Genomic DNA, 4,549 nt, shown 5'->3' with positions numbered 1-4,549 from the left:
TTTAATGATTAGTATGAGAGTATAATGTTACATCTGATTAATGGTTTCTGAAACAATTTCATAAAACACTGGTGAATAGTTCAGCTCTCTTTATATTTAGCGTAATTTGGTGTAATGTTGAACAAAGTTATGTAAACAAAATGCGTTATGCATAATACTATTGTAGAAACCAGTAGTTCACAAAAGTAACTTAAGGTGGCGTTTTCTAGTTCCAGTTTATTATACGCTGTGTATTTCCTGCTACTAAGACTTGTTTAGTGATTATAATGTAAAAATTTCGTTTAACTGTGGGTACCTTGAGATGAATGTTGTAGGATGATTTGTTAGTGTGTTCAAATTTCAAATAACGTTTCAATGCCCAACTTTCTCAATTGTTTTTTTTATAAGACTTGGTAATATGTACTGTTTTCAAAAACTTTACCAAATTATTCTTAGAACTTTGTAAAAACTGAAGTGCAGCTCATCTCTAGTAATTATCTGTTACAGGTAATAGGACTACTTTCCTTCTTGTCATTACTGTTTTAGGTAGAATATCAGAGTAATAGCTCAAAGTTTGTTTTGAAGTTCGGGAAACCTTTCATATATTTTTGTCGTTAATAAACTTGTACTAAACAAGTATATTCATTATACTTTTTAATTACCACAAAATCTGTTAAAATGTTATGGTGATTTGTAATACACACTTATGAATAGGAACGTGAGAAACGTAACTTTTTCACTTAAACGTTATATATGTACACAACCAATATGCAGGTTTTTAAATATACTTCTGACATTACTGTATCTATTTTGAGAAATTTTAACGTTTTAAGTTTTCTTATTTAATATCAGAAACTTTTCACTTATTGCAAGTGTAGTTTTAACAGTTTAAGTTTTAAATCTTAATCACTTCAATATCATTCAAGATTCAGCTAAGTATACGTCAACCACAAGTACTGAGAAGTTATGCTGATAACTGCAACAAGCCTAGTTAACTCCTCTGATCTCTCTTTAAAATCTCTAATCCTAACATTCCTAGATAAAATTAAACCTTTAAAAAGAGAAAACTAAACTAACTGTGGTAAACAATGAAGTTTTTTTATGGTTCAGTTGCCCTGCTCTTAATTTCAAAATGGTGGATTTCTTATACCTCCCCACTCCATTTTTCTACATTACCATAATTTAATTAGAACTAGGTAATTTGTGGCATATGGTAATATATAAATGTTCAGGTTCATTAATTGCTTACACTCAATTAATCAATTACTCTCATATGTGATTTGGATGACTGGAATAATTGCAAATAGTAATAATTAGAAAAATTAACTTCAGTTAGTTAATTATATTTGTTGCTAGGGGAAGTGAAGCTTCCTCCATTTTGTACATATTAATGACTTTATCAATTTATCTAAATAATTATTTTTCATTGATTCTGGTCATCGTCCTAGCGATTGTTTTTATTAAAGAAAAATGTATAAACTGATAAAACAAAATGTTTACATGTTCACCAATTTCCACGTATACCTTCATAACTTTGTACTTTGGTCATCTTCAGGTACAAAAGTGTCATTTTCCTCCAGAAGTGCTGTTCCCTCTTTACTGAGGGTTGATCCTAAATACAACCCACAGTACAAACATATATTCTAATATGACCAAAGGGTAGTCTTTGTTGTCAAGGAAGAAGTGTTCTAGTTCATGTTGTAGCCCTAATTCTTCTTAGTGGTAAGATCTGTTGTGAGGTTAGGGTTAGTGTAGCCACACACCGAGTATAATTCTTATTATGAAAAGGTATACAGAACTGTGTTTTATTGTACACATACTCTTTATAAATCTATAACCTGATGCTGTTGGAGAAACATAACGCATATGAATTACCATAATTTCAGTTATAAGTATACTTTGGATGGGACTAACCTAGACAGTGTCGTGGAAGAAAGCAACCTTGGTAAATAGTTGAACAGTTTCTAAAGCCATCCAACCAGTGTGCTGTTGCTAGTGGTAGGGCAAATAGGATTTTCAGTTGTATCCTTAGAAATATTGAATATAAGCTAAAAACGGTTATTTTATTGTACAAGTCACTGGTTAGGTCACATTTGGAATAACATTTTCAATTTAGGGCTCCTTACATTAGGAGATACACCAAAATGTTGAAATAGTTCAGTGTAGGGTTACTAAAGTGGTATCTGGGATGGAGAGGTTACCACAAGGAGAAGCTGAAATCTTTCAAACTGTTTCCTCTTGGAACAAAGAAAGTTGGGATATATGATAGAGATTTTTAAAATTGTAAGAGGAAATGCTTATGTTGAACAGTGAGAAGTAGGGTTAAGAGACATAGTATAAAATTTTGATATGGTAGGAGCCATCTTCAGCTAAGACATTTTCAAATTTGTAACAGTGTTCTTGGCCTTTAGAACTAGTTGCCTTTGGATGTTGTAGAGGCAATACATTTCAATGAAATTAGTGAAAAAAAAAACTTGATTAGTACATGAATTATAAGGGCTTTCTTCAAGATTTTTATTTAAATTACTTTAGTTTATAGGATTGGAGAGCTTAGATGGACCAATGGGTCCTATGTTGTCCCAGGACATTATGTTATGTTAAAATGAAGAAAGGAAAACAATGACTCAGTTTCTGTTTATTGACAATATTATCAAATATTTATACAGTATGATTTAATTATACTTGCCCGAAGAAATATATTTACATATTAAGAAAGAAAATATATTTTTTTATGTTCATCTAGTTTATCCTTTTGAATTACAGGATTATTAATTCCTGTTCACTTCCCTATGTGTATATTTTATTTAAAAATAATAGCTGATATTTTAAGATTGTTTATTAACAAAATAATAACTGTGGTATTTTATTAGAATATGAGTAAAGATTTTCTCATTGTTACACATAATTTTGAATCAAAGAAACTGTATCTCAGGTTTAATTTGTGGTAGGATAACAAGAACTTTGTTTAATTAGTACAAAACTACACAACAGACAATATATGCTCTATCAACCAGAGGGAATCAAACCCCAGACCTTAGCTCTACGAGTCCATAAAATCACGTATGATCTACTTTAGAGAGAAAACGAGGAAGTAAGGGTGAAATTAGGTCTATATTTTACTATATTAATCTATGGGTGAGATAGAATTATTCCTTGCACAGAGAAACCACATGAAATTAGGTCCATATTTTACTATATTAATCTATGGGTGAGATAGAATTATTCCTTGCACAGAGAAACCACAAAGTTTATGATGTACACTGACATGGCGTCATATTTTCTAAGCAGTTGATGTATTTTTGAGGATTTAATTAATGTTTTTAATGCATACTATCACCTTGGCTAAGTACTAGTATTCAGTGTGCATGTGAGCTAAACACCATTATTAGGAGAATAATGTTGGCCCTTTATTTTTGATATCCTAAGGTGTAACACTCACAAGAACTGGTTACCCGCAGAATACTACAAAGCAGTGTTACCTGAGCAGTTAGGCATTTTGTCAAGATGTCAACCACATTTTATGTGTGGGTAATATCATGCAAAGTTAAGACTTCAGTATCTGTGGCTTATTTTACTGTGCTGTGTGCTTATTGTAATAATAACTTGTGTACTTGCTTAATTACAGTATGCACATTGCACAGTAAAATAACCCACAAGTAGTAAAATCTTAATTGGTAGGCCTAGTGAGTATGCAGCATTATAGTAGACATTGAAGTCTACTTTGATGAGATAGAATTTTTATATATTTATATAATTCAAAGTTAAGTGCAGAGGATAAATATTTAATTTACATGCCATTGAAAATATTTCATATACACTATCATTAGTGTATTTATGTAGAAGTTAATAACTCATCTTGAATGTTTGAAACTTAAAAACACAGAAGAGGAACTATGTTTTTAGTTTCGTATGTCGATTTAAAAAGTTAGTCGATGTTGTTTACGTTTAATGAGAAAGCATCTTTACATCTTTATTACATCCTGAAAAGTTCCTAAAACTTTGGAACTTTTAACATAAATTTCACTGTTTCCAGAGTAGTTTTTTTGAAATAAGTATGCCTGTATCATTCAGTTAAATGTCCATGTGTGTGTGTTTATATATACACAAAAAAACGTATGATGAAATATGCAAAAACAGATTATTCATTGTCCAACAGCTAAACTAAATTAACTTTGTTACTCCCCCTATTGGTGGGTAAGCACTTGAATTTGAAGGAATAAACATAATACATAACAAAAGGAACCTAACTGAGGTTTGTCATATCTAGCTTATGGCATACATTTACTCTGGTATATGAAGCTTTAAACCTGCTAGTTCTTTCTTTCTTTTCTGAAGATATGACGAGAAAAGCATATCTAGTAATCATAAGGTCAAAGGCAAGCAGGATGTGGCATCATTATTACAAGGGACCTACCGTTAAATTATTACTGTTAAAATCTCTTTTTTTGTGTGTGAGGCAAATGCAAAAATACCTTTAAGTATAGGTTTATTATAGTGTGAATAGTAAAAAGAAATGACATTTTTTTAAGTTGAGTGTAATTCAGATTTTTATGAGAAAAATGCTACTATG

At 30.8% G+C, this 4,549-nt stretch overlaps 1 long non-coding RNA gene across 2 annotated transcripts in view; it reads left to right on the top strand.

The window, feature by feature from the left end:
- The first annotated feature begins 203 nt into the window (after positions 1–203).
- LOC143240485 (uncharacterized) overlaps positions 204–4,549 on the top strand; it is a 31,611-nt gene continuing 27,265 nt past the window's right edge. For both annotated transcript variants that reach the window (XR_013021785.1, XR_013021784.1), the window contains exon 1: positions 204–486. This is a non-coding gene — a long non-coding RNA (uncharacterized LOC143240485). The remainder of the gene's footprint in view (positions 487–4,549) is intronic.

This window comes from Tachypleus tridentatus, chromosome 13 (assembly GCF_004210375.1).
Source record: "Tachypleus tridentatus isolate NWPU-2018 chromosome 13, ASM421037v1, whole genome shotgun sequence".
NCBI classification, from domain to species: domain Eukaryota; kingdom Metazoa; phylum Arthropoda; class Merostomata; order Xiphosura; family Limulidae; genus Tachypleus; species Tachypleus tridentatus.
The sequence above is the reverse complement of the archived record's forward strand: the minus strand, read 5'-3'. Positions and strand labels throughout refer to the sequence as shown.